Source organism: Podarcis pityusensis, assembly GCF_964106645.2.
Source record: "Podarcis pityusensis genome assembly, chromosome: 2".
NCBI classification, from domain to species: domain Eukaryota; kingdom Metazoa; phylum Chordata; class Lepidosauria; order Squamata; family Lacertidae; genus Podarcis; species Podarcis pityusensis.
This window is the reverse complement of record NC_138029.1, coordinates 85,579,397-85,592,776: the sequence shown is the minus strand read 5'-3', so window position 1 is coordinate 85,592,776 and position 13,380 is coordinate 85,579,397.

Below are 13,380 nucleotides of genomic sequence, written 5' to 3'. Positions count from 1 at the left end.
GACACCCTTCCTTTGCAGTGCTTTGACCACAAGGATACTGTAGCTTATCCCTACTCCTGAGTCCTGTCTTTCTCTTAAGCACAAACTCGAAACAAAGAAATGAAACATGCAAGCATATGCACATTTAACATTTATATGGATTTGAAACTGATGGGCCTGCCCATCCCTTTCCCCAAAAAGCACTGGGAACTGTAGTTATGGGAGGGGGCTAAGAGCTATTTGTTAGAAAACCCCAGTAAGCTTTCACAGAATGACAGTCCCCTATGTAGGGAAGAACAACAGTGAAATGCATGTGGAACAGATTTAGAATCCTCAGTCACTGCCTCTCCCCAGCAGGCCACCACTGTATACCCTCCAAGTGTCCCGATTTTCCAGGGACAGTTCCAGAATTACAAAAGCCACCCTAGCTTCTGATTTGATCCTGGAATGTCTATATTTCCCCTGCCAGTGCCAAGCTCAGGAAGGAGGATGAGCCAGCTATTGTCCCAAGTGATGGCGGTAGTGGCGGCAGTGGCTGTGAGGGAGTAATCCATGGCCTCTCCATGGCTGCTGCTGCCAGCCTCCTCCCTAGGGAGTATAACAATAAAACCATGAACAGGATGGTGATGCAATGACTACTACAATCGAAACAAGATGATATCATCCAGGCAACTATCTGTAAACAAACAATAAACATCCATAAAAATGGCAAAAGTAGTTTCTTTCCCAAATAATTTTTATCTTAAACAATAGCAAACACAAGTAAATAAAGAGTTCACTTGTGATATACCAGTGATTCAGTGCTCATTTCTTCTCTTTCCAAAATAGATTTTATCTTGAACCATTGCAAACGCAGCAACAAAGAGTCCACTTGTGATATACCAGTGGTTCAGTCTCGGACGTCGTACCGGTAATCTGACGTTTCGTCGCTAAAGAGCTTAGTCATTGAGCTTTGTAGTAAATAATATACAAGAGAAGACAGTATGTAAATGACTTAAAGCAGGGGTATATCTGTCCCCATTTGCATGTTTCCATCGGGAGGAGCATAGAAAGAGGACAATGTCCTTCTGTTTGTTAAATCCCCTAGGAGGTCTTCTTTTGTGTATTGTCAATCAGCCAAAGGCCTGGTTAAAGTAGAGCATTTTTGCCTGGCGCTTAAAGGTGTATAATGAATGCCCCGGGAAAACCCACTGTTTACCACTAAATCAGAACTAGCATCGATCCACAGAAAATCTGATTGGTGTTCATTCCAATTCGACTGTAAACACCAGGCTTTCCTATGGAAGGCAGCAGGACAAAAGAGATGCCTCTTGGATCCATCTGCACCAATCCCTGGTAAAAAAAAGCCAGGTTTTATGAAGTCATCTCCAAAAGGAAGGAATTCTGGGAACTTTTTGGCCACACTACCAAACATAGCATGCTGGGTAAATGAGCATCCCAAATTCCTGGAAGCTTCTTTTAAAATGTCAAGGAGTCTAAAGGTGACATTTCTACAGAGCTAAGCATGTTTCTATAGCTGTGGGCTTTGCAGGCCTGTCCGTGAGAGTAAGCGGTGAGCAGAATTGTGACCTGGGCCGAGCATCAAGGGAAGGAGATTGCAATAGGCAAGTTAAATATAATGCTGCTCAGTAATTTTCTCCTTTCCAATTCTGCACGAGCCCTTAGAGCTAGCATGGATTTGACAAAAAGGAGGGGGGGAGTTGGGAAGGAGGGGAAATGGGGAGAGCTCTCCAATTCCGCTTCTTAAAATTGAAGCCTACAAGGCAGATAGCTGTAGCAGGGATTGAACCTTACGCTCCGTAACTGTGGCCTCGCATTTACCGGCTGTAAAGCCTAAGACAGTCCATGTCAAGTGAGCAGCACACAAGGACCACAGGGCTGCTGCTGATGTTGCAATTCAAGGAAAGCAGAAAATCCAGCAATCAGGTAGGTCTAAGAAGTCACTCGAGCCTCTCTGACATTGATGATGCCTGACTCCCTGTAACCGCTCCTTTTGCTGCTTATGTCTTGCTTGCTAAAGAATTCTCTGCACTACGTTCACTGGCTGCAGACTAGCGGGGTATTCAAAGCCTACGGCTGAAGGGACCTGTGAAAATCAGGGGCAGACCTACCAGGCCTGCAGCCCAGTCTCTCCCCACCACCACCTCCCCACTGCTAACCAAGACAGAGTTAATATTTTGAGAGAAGCGGAGCCATCGGAAAGCACCCTTACCGCATTCAGTGTGAACATTATGCTTCCTAGTAGGAATGAGCTCTGGAAATTAAGTTCTGCAAGTTTTCAGCATGTTTGCTGTCGAACTGGGGCAGGGCTTCCGCCAAGTCAAGTGACTGGTGATGGCTTCAGACCACCCTGGATCAGGTTGCCTGGAGCAATCAGGGGCTGTTCCAGGAAGAAGAGGCAGGCAGACCCAGTGCATTTCACACTGTGAACATATCAGGGAAGCAGGCCCCAGCAGGATGCAATCTTGCTGGCTGCAAGGGTGCTCCTTCAACCAGAACCCTTGGGATCCCTTCCCATCCCTACAGTTCTAGGGCAGATGCTTGCAAAGCAGCACCCAATAGGGGCCAAACCCTCCTGCTCTCAGTCAGGAGGGGGATGAAAAGGGAAGCAGAGCCTCCTACTTTCCCTCCTCCTGACCCTCAACAAACATTAGTGCCGAACCCAAATTGCTCTGTGGCCAGATGGTCCCAGAGTGGCAAGCTGGGGGGGCTGTGTACCGCCCTAATAAAATCTGTACATAATAATAAATATAGGTATGCCTTACATACATCAATATATGTAAGGTGAGTTGAGAAGCTAGGATCACACCAGCCACTGTTGAAAACTTACATCTGCCACAAGGGTGTTCTCCCCCTTTGTGTTGGTATCATAAAACTTGGGAAATTCCAATAAAACTCACACATCTGCACCCCCAGAGGCTTCCACTGGTGCCAATAGGGTCCCACCCCCTGCTGAAATTAGGCTTGAAGGAAGCAGGCCATTGTAGCCATTTGAATAATTTTCGGGGGGGGGGGTGTTGTAGTGCCTGGGCAGTTCCTTCAGTTTGCAGAAGTGGCCACAGGCCCACCAAAGGTTGCCGACCTCCTGCACTAGGTTAAAACCACAGGAAATCAGGCACATGCTGCTGATTTTCTGGTTACTTGATTGGGTCCTTTGGTTGACTAATCAAGATAATGAAAACCATAGTCTAAAGACTGTGACATGGATTCTGAGATATGGTCACTTAAAGAAGGTCACAGAATGAAAGTTTCAAGGTCTCTCCTCCCACCACAGCCAAATGTGCTCTACAAAAGCTTGGCGGGTGGCAAGGGACTCTCCTGAACAATCAGGTGGGGCATGGGGAGGTGCTGATGCAGGTAAGAGGGGGCGGAAAACTCTGCTTGCTTGATATTCCTTAAACTAACTTCTTTTAGGATTCAAGTTCAATATTTTGTAATTCTGCTCTCACTAGCATTTCCCATGCCCCCCATATTATTCAGGAGAGTTCCAAAAACCTCCAAGAGATAATAGGGGCCACAGCTGCCTCTTGGGGATGGGAGGGTATAGGACACTCTTCTGCCATGAATTCTCTTAAATTAACATCTTAGGACCCCAGTCTCTACCTACCTACCTACCTATTGATATACAGATGCAGCTACACCCCCATAATATCCTAAAATAATGATTTACAATCCACTACGTAATTAGAAAATATGATAGGCTGGAAAAGAAAGTGGTACTCGTAAACTATGTTTCCATTCATGTAATAAAGCTTCAGATGACCAAACCACGAACCCAGAGAAAGCTTACCTAGCTGGTGTGCGAATAGAGAATTGCCAGCCTTCTTTCTTGAAAATTGTTGAAACAGATAAAACTACTTGCTCAACTGAAATTTGGCCTCTAATTCATAATTTTTTTGAAACAAATATACTCTTCCTCCACAGTAAAATTAAACAGTATAAATCAGGGTTGCCAACCTGAGTAAAATATTGTGGTAAGCCCCGTCCCTCATAATTGATCACATGACACAGTGCACACACACCATTTGAATGGGAATGCCTATCAATTTTGTGGGGGCCCAGCCCCCACAAATATTTTATTATGGAGGCCAAAGCCCCCACGGCCCCTAAGAGTTGGCTCCTGTGGTATAAATTCATCCCCTGTGTTCATCCTAACTTTAGAACCATTAGTTATATTCCTCAGAACAACACCAGACATCAAGGGAGTCCAAATTGGAAAACAAAACTATACAATCAGACTATTCACTAACGATTTAATGATTATGACACCTAACCTGCAGAACAATACTTTGAGAGCTTAACAAATTTGCAGCACTATCAGGCCTGTTGGTTAACATCTCAAAATCTGAAACTTTATGCTTCAGTGTATCACCTGAGATCCAAAAAGCATTCACAGTACTCACAGGCATTGTCACACGAGGCTTAGATATTTAGGAATAATTATAACAAGAAACCTTAACGGACTCTATTCACAAAACTAGCCCCCTGTATGGCAGACAATTCTTCAAAATTTGAAACAATGGCACAAAACCCATTTTATATTCCCAAATTAGCGATGGTAAAAATCATGATCCTATCCAAACTGCTGTTTCTATTCCAGTCGCTCCCAATTAGGATCACACTCAATGAGATACGAAAAAATTGGAATTCGTTTATTTTTTCCTGTAAAAGACCCAGGAGAAATGCTAAACTCCTTCTATAGTGGAAGTACTAAAAGGCTATGGCATCCCAAACCTGAAGCTTTATTTCATTGCTAACCAAGTAATACATGCCACCCCTTTTATTTTAGACATACCTCAAAACAATGTGTCCAAACAGAACTACTTGAAGGAATTCCAACCTCTGCTCGCCCCACACCCAGTACATATCTCCACATCTGGTGGGAATGTACAAAAATCCAGCCTTTCTGGAATTCAATATTCCAAGAAATTAATAAAATAACAAAACAACAATTGGAAGTCAATCTAAAATTAGCTTTATTCAATTTATTTCAAGACACTGATCTGGATTTACATAATAAAGATTTCTATAAGCTGTTTATTATAAGCGGTGAGATGCAACATAGCCAGATACTGGAAAGACCTTTGTGGCACAACAATAGACAATTGGTACAAAATAGTTTGGGAAACAGCACTGCTTGAGAGATTAACAAATAAACTACAGTTGACACAAGGACAGATCAAGAAAGATGGCATTACCCTGGTGTGGTTTAATTTCATAACATGCCAGTATTCCAGAAATGGAACAATCCCTCTCATTAGATTTTGGCTCAGTCTGGTTTATGTCAATTTAAATTTAAACATAAATTATTATCTTCACTTTGAGCGCCCGCCCCCTTCAGCAATTTACCAACACTTTATATTGTTTCATTGGTAACATAGAAGGGAAAAATGACTATTACACTTAATCTAAGCACAACCACAAGGGCTCTTGATTGGGCATTTAGCTATGTGATGTTGAACGTTACCTGTCAATTCTGTTCTATCCTGTTTGTTTTTGTTTAAACCACTTCACACACCAAGAACCCATGCATTGACCATTAATATTGTACCATATATTACTGCAAATTTATGATGCTATTTTTGTGATGTACAAATGACACAAGACGGCTTGGTCTATTAATTTGTATCATTTATTATTCCTATGATCCTTGTTCATAAAACCCATTTAAAATTTATTTAAAAAAAACCACAACACACAAGTGTCAAGCAGCCCTTGTGAACGTGCTCTATTTCTCACAATGGCTCATCATACCACTCTATGCTCTCCTTCCTGGGGGTCATTTGGATTATAGTCAAATTACAACTCTCCCTCCACAGTAGCGAAGATCAGCATCAAAGAATGCTAAAGCTGTTTAGTCTGGACAGCTACTGGAACCTCCAGTCACTATGAAAACACTAGTCTATATAGCAGCTATACAAATGGGGGAACTGGCTTTTAAAACTTTTTTTTGCTTAATGCACCTGGACTTCCTCAGGGCTTCCTCAAAAGTCCCTGGGTATATTGTCCCACTGATGTAGCATGGCAGCCTTGGTTGCAAAATGTATCCGGCATGGCAGTTGGCAGCTGTATTGTGCAATTTTCATTAACTTACGGAAACCACTGTGCGAGATTGGAGAGACAGGGAGAGAAATTTCCAGCCCATCTGTCACTCCAGCTGCAGTCATATGTCTGGCTGTCAGCTGACAGGGTGCACCCATGGACAATGCAAGTGTTGCGACCTCCAAAAGGTTTCCTCCTTAAATCTGTTCCTTTCCATGGGAGTGAGAAGCACAGGGTACCTAGCCTAGATCACTGAAGACCACTCAGTAGCAACTCCCCTCCCAGTTGACATTTCTGATCCGACATTCGTTTTCATTTGTGCACTGGACACATGCATGTTTTCACCTTTGCTGAATTTTATTACTGGCTTTCTTTATTTTGTTCTCCCGATCAAAATTTGGCTTACTATATTTTAATCACCATCTAAAATTATTTTGATGGGAAAATGAGATGGTTAGTCTATGAGTTCTAGAATGACACTGAAGTGAAAGCCCTGGGGAGTTCTTTGGGAGCCAAACTTTCAGCTCAGAATGAATGATTGCAACCTTGTTGACATTGTCATTTGCTGAAGGGGATGTGTTATTAGTAGCAGTGGTGTTGTTTAGTCGTGTCCAACTCTTCGTGACCCCATGGACCAGAGCACGCCAGGCACTTCTGTCTTCCACTGCCTCCCGCAGTTTGGTCAAACTCATGCTGGTAGCTTCGAGAACACTGTCCAACCATCTCGTCCTCTGTCGTCCCCTTCTTCTTGTGCCCTCCATCTTTCCCAGCATCAGGGTCTTTTCCAGGGAGTCTTCTCTTCTCATGAGGTGGCCAAAGTATTGGAGCCTCAGCTTCAGGATCTGTCCTTCCAGTGAACACTCAGGGCTGATAGTAGTAGTGTTGTTCTTGTTTGTTTGTTTGTTTGTTTGTTTGTTTGTTGAAACCCTTCCCAAATCTGGAGTGGGGTCCCTGAGATGGTTGACTGGTGCCTTGTAGACCTCCTTCCAGCAACTCCTGCAGCCATGCTGGTACCAAAAATATTGCTCTGCTTTCTTTTGGACCACACCAGCAGAGCCGAGATGGGGGTCTTGTCGTCTGGGCAGCCCAGGACCACCATACACACTGCTCAGCTTTGCACCCCAGAGAGGTCACTTTGGTCCTGCTAAAGCAGTGGTTTGGCTTCACCCCCGGAGGCACACTCCATTGTCTCTTGAGACAGATGGGTGCCAACAACAATTTTATCCCCTCAAGGGGCACAATGGTTGCAAAGGGAAGGCCTGTACCTGTAACTGAAATCCCAGTTGTTTTGCCCTTTTTGTACTTTGGATGCTTAACTGAAACACCTTCATTGCCATTCCTCGTGCGGCTGCTCCTTCCCACTTTCCCCTCAAGTCACCTTCAGTTCATTTCAGCCTCTGCAGACATTAAATCCGGTGAAGTCTGCCGAGGCAAACATGCCGCCATTCCATTACTCCACTGTCAGCATCTGTTACACTTGTGAGAATCAAGCACTGAATCAGAAAATAATAACAGTGGCATTATGATTGGAGGGGAGAGAAGATTAGAAGAAGAAAAAACTCAGTTAGGGCCATGTAGGTCTCTTCACCGTTTATTGCACATAGCAGTTTGGTCTATCTCCCCCCCCCCCCCCCCCGGTTTCCTTGTTACATTTTCTTACACGTCAGAGGTTGCTGGTTTTTAACTCAGGAACAAATGGCCGGTTTCATCAGAGAAGGCAATGCGTGTTATTTCAGAAACAGTCTGTATGAAAGTTTCATTGCTTACTTTGCCTGAGATTTAAAAATCTGCTCACCTATAATCATTTAACACCTGCATTGGACTAACTATGTGGTGGTACCCTTGAGATTGGCTTGGAAATTGCTGCTAGTGCAGGATGCTGCTGCCCAGCTGAGTAACTCCGTATCAGCATGTTACAGTGGGGTTGAAAGTTCTGCAGTGGCTGCCAGTACATTCCTGAACTAAGGTATGTCTGTTAGTGTTGTCTTGAAAAGCAGTGATCATAGTACAGCAAGTAAATCAAAGTTACCACAAGGTGGAAAGTCTAAGGCGCAATGTGCAAAAGGCGAGTGCCGTCTGCAAAGAAAGAGTGCTGTCGGTAAAAAAGTGCCATGTGGGAAACTGTGGTGTTCAAAGAGTTACATTTGCTTACTGAATAGTTGTAAAAGCTTGTAAGGTGAGTGTGTTGAGAGTCTTCTTCCTGAACTTTGAGGTTGGCGGCATATCATTCTTGGCCAAAAATGAAGCTTGAAGTTTTGCCTCTCTGCCTGGTTTATTGACTCCTTTAGCCAACAAACTAACGGTGAAGCCATCCATCTGTATCTCAACAGACAATGGAGTGCACCTCTGAGGGAGAATAAAACCACTATATTAGCAACACTGAAATCAAACCCCAGATGGTCTAGGGCCAGGTTACCTGAAGGACCACCTTTTCCCTTATACAGTACACCAGCTGGATTTGGAAGGTTAAAATGTCACTTTGGAAGGTGAAGTTGCACTTACTGGCTAGCTCTGGCTTTGTGGAATGTCCTCTCCTGAGAGATTCTTCCGTGTTCCTGTTTCCTAGATGCTCTGTGTGTATAGCTCTCTCTCTCTCTCTCTCTCTGTGTGTGTGTGTGTGTGTGTGTGTGTGTCTACACACATACAGTGACAATTTCTTAGGAGATTTGTTTCCTTTCGATCCCAAATAGATTTTGCAGAGTGGAAACACAAATATCCATAGAGATTTTCATCATTCCCCCTCTACTAATGCTAAATTTCCTTTTATTAAGGTAAAAGGTAAAGAACCCTTGGACAGTTAAGTCCAGTCAAAGACGACTATGGGGTTGCGGTGCTCATCTCGCTTTCAGGCCGAGGGAACCGGCGTTTGTCCACAGACAGTTTTCCGGGTCATGTGGCCAGCATGACTAAACCACTTCTGGCACAATGGAACACCATGACAGAAACCAGAGCACATGGAAACACCGTTTACCTTCCTGCCACAGCAGTACCTATTTATCTACTTGCACTGGCGTGCTTTTGAAGTGCTAAGTTGGCAGGAGCTGGGACAGGGCAATGGGAACTCACCCTGTCGCACAGATTCGAACCACCGACCTTCCGATCGGCAGAGTCTCTTTCCTTTTATTAAAAACACATCAAAAGTTGCTACAATTATGCTTAGTCCTTTGATGTGTCATCATTTATAACCCCTTTGTTATCTCTTGCTATGTTTTCTTCATTTCTAGTTATTACACATAAATGTCCCTTTTGCTCATTATGGGACCCTGTTTTGTTCTATACAATTGTTGTACAAAAGAAAAACTCTTAAAGGTTTTTTTACAAAACAAAAAACAACTTACTAATTTACAGACAGTCAATGCTAGCTGATAATGTAGCTCAACTTAACCTGCCAAGGTGTGACTGGAAAATAAAAATGGGAGAAGGTTAAGAGGCATTTCTGAATGTGGGCAAAGAGAAGCAATGGGAAGTTCTGAACCTGTCTGGAACGGGCCTGAGGGTGGGGATACTGGTGTAATTTTGGTGATTGATGCTGCTTTAGGATTTGAGCTGGTGCTGGTGTAAAGCAGAAGGAAGCCTTTCTTCCAGAGACTCCTCCAGACAGCCTGTGTATTTAGCATTTATCCTGATTCACTTGCTCAAAGCTTACATGGGATTTAAACTCTCCAGTCTTTACAGAGCACTGGTTCTTGTTTGTTTGCAGGACAATGAGCATTCACCTTACATTCATCCTGATTTGCTTGAGGGGGGTTTATACTTCTTCCCTTTAATCCTTCACCCCACACTTCTCAGTGAATTCCCTTATCACTTTCTTCACTGCAAAAAGTTGGCTGCTTTATTTTTATTTTTTTTAAAAAAGATTTTATTGCTTTACAAAAGTACGTCCATTGTCTCTTTTAAAGTGGATTTGTTGTACTAGGACAGGGGTAGTCAAAAATGATGGTCTCTAGATTTATTTATTAGGTTTGCCAGTCGCTTTATCTTGCCCAGGGCAACCGAAAGCGACTTTCAACCAATCAAGTAGACAAGAAACCTCACATAGATACATTAGAACACAACAAAAGTAGTCATAAACAACAAATAAAACATCTAAAAGTGCACACTTCCACTCATCCCATGTCTAGAAAGCATGGGTCCAAGCAGTTTTCCTTTGCCCCACCTCTTTCCTTCTTTGGTCCTACGAATGTATATTGAAGTAGGTCCCCCCCCCCCCCCAGAAGATGCATCATGTCCTAATTTCTTTTCTCCTTGTCTACCACTCACCTGTCTTTTTAGCAGTTTTCAGCAGTTAGGTCATCTTTAGAGTGGTAACAGTTTTTAGTTTGCCATCTTTTTTCTTGGGATGGTTTAACAATACTGTTTATTGGAGTTATTATTCTTTGAATATTCTGTTTTTATTTGTCCTTCTATTAATGTGGGACATTGGCATTTGCTTTATGGTGTTAATTTATCTATTTGGAGCTTTTTTTAGTGTTGTATTTGTGGCATTATACTGTATATCTTAGTTTTAATTGTTAAGTTCTCTAACACAATTTTTTCACATTTTTATTGTTTTATCTCTTTGTAAACCCCTTTGAGGGTCTTTATAAAACAACAACATCAAGGTGTGTGTAAATTTTATGAAATAAAATAAATAAATAAACTGGTGATGAATACTTTCTCATACTGTCCATATCAATACTTTACAAACGTGGATCCTTCCATCCTCAGAGGCCTCCATAATAACCCAGATGCCACCCTGAGCAGTCCAGCTGTAGGCTTGAGTGGAAACAATGAATGAGGAACTATAGCTGGTATTGTCCATGGTGCAGAGGATATATAGATGAGCAGCAAATTGTATGAGGGAGAAAAAGTGACCTCCATGCACCCCAGGCTGGGTTTAGGGAAGGCTTACAAGTCAAGGAATTTATAAGGCACAAGTGTGGATATCAGGGTTGTTTTGTGCACTGGAAAGAAACAAAGGAGAATTATGAATCACCCATCAATCTTATTTCCCCGCTTCTGCTGTAACATGGCAAGTGGGAATCAGGCAGTATCCACAGGCACCAGAGAACTTCAGGATGCTGCTGCCCTTAGTCATCGCAGGCGTGTCAGTCATACCAAAATGTTCTCAAGTATATATGGAGGAAATGCCAGCTATACTTCTGGCAGCCGGCCTAATCTTTTCTGAGATAGGACATAAGGGAGAGCTCCACCAATTTGATCAAAGGCGATGGTTGTGTGGCTTCGTTTGTTTACTTATTTGCTTGTTTGATAGATATTTGTACCCTGACTCATTACAAAAAAAACCCCAAGAACGCTTCTGTTAACTATCATTAAAGATCAACAAGCATGAAGATAAACTAAGGAAATAAAATAAGATGAGACAGTAAGAGCCGTTCAACAGTGGAACGGAAGATGGAGGAAGCTTGTTTTTTGCTGCTCCAGAGGGTAGGACTCAAACCAATGGCTTCAAGTTACCAGAAAGGAATAACTTTCTGGCAGTAAGAGCTGTTTGACAGTGGAATGTACTCCCTCAGGAAGTGATGGACTCTCCTTTGTTAGAGGTTTTTAAGCCGAGGTTGGAATGGCCATCTGTGAGGGATGCTTTGAGATTCCTGCATGCAGAGGGTTGGACTAGATAACTCTCAGGATCCCTTCCAACTCTACAATTCTATGATTCTAGGAGAAACCTGAAATGAATGTGTGTCCTGTGTGCGTGCGTAATGACTGCTCCACAGTGCTGTTTCCAAGTACCTGATTTTTCCTAAAATAGTGATTTGATTTTCATTTGGTTTATTATACTTCTGTGCCACTTTTCATTCAAATGACTCCCAAAGTAGCTTACAAACAATAAATAACAATAACACGAGAGAACATAATTCAGATCAAATCCAAGCTGAATATCACAATTAAAGCAAAAGTCATACAATAAAGATTAGCAAATCAATACAGCATGTATAATCTATAAAAAACAGTATTAACAGCATTAACAGAATAGCAACCAAAAAATAAACTAAGCACTGGTAAGTTCATACACACACTCTCCACCCCCCCGTGACTCATAATCTTTCACTCTATCCAGCTCATTAAAATGAACATACTGCCTGTGGCAGCAATTCCCTTCTGAAGATTCCTCAGGCTGGAAGTGGGGCAGCACAGGTGAAACCAACCAGCCCCTGATGGCAAACAGAGTCTCTCTCTTTCTCCCCTCACTTGTGCACACGTCCCCCTAATACACATTTTTGTATTCAGTTTTTGTTCTCCATTTTGCAACTACATTACAAAATTCAGGATTTTGAAGGATAGCTGCATTTTAGTTCAACTATTGGGCCCAGAACTACAAATCAGATACATTCGCATACCCTCCAACATTCCTCTGATGAAAATAGGGATGTCCTATTCCACAATAACAATGCAGTCGTACCTTGGAAGTCGAACAGAATCCATTCCGGAAGTCCGTTTGACTTCCAAAATGTTCGGAAACCAAAGCTCCTCCAGCAAATCGCAAGCCGCGGAAGCCCCACTGGACATTCAGCTTCCAAAAGAACGTTTGAAAACCAGAACACTCACTTCCAGGTTTCGATTGTTCAGGAGCCGATTTGTTCGGGATCCAAGGCGGTCGATATCCAAGGTACAACTGTAGTAATCATTTTCTTATTTACACCCACCCATTAAACATTAAAAAAACTTCACAAAGAGGACTGCCTTCAGGTTTTAGATTTTTATTTTTCTGTACTGATTTATTTACAGGATTGGTTTTTTAAAAAAATTAACATATAAAACACATACATTTGCATTTACACAATACATATACACAACACACTACCTTATTTTCATAGCATAAAACATACCTACATTACTGTATATAATACCTACCTATACTCTACATATCAACATACCTACACACCTACCCCACACGGACACCCACCAAGTGACTTGACTTCCAGCCATTCTTGTTACGCTACTTTATTTTTCCAGTTAGCTTAAACACATTTCATTAATCTCTTCTTCTATCTTAACTTTACTCTCCTTTCACTCTAATCATTTTCTGGATTCACTCAATATCTGTCAAAAGTTCTACTTTTTCCACATAGATTTTGATGTATTCCTTAAAGATAGCCCACTCCTTATTCACTTTTTGTACCATATCTCCTCTTATACTCCCTGTTAATTCGGCAATATGGAAGTATTCCATCATTCTAGATAGGCAGTCTGTTTTAGTTGGGATGCTGCTTTTCCAATTGCTTTTCCAATTTTTGGCAATTAATAACCTTGCTGCTGTAGTCGCATACATAATTATTGGTCTGACCGTTCTTTTTATTTCCTCTGACATGATACTTAGGAGAAAGGATTCTGGGTTTTTCCCCTCTATCCCTAGTG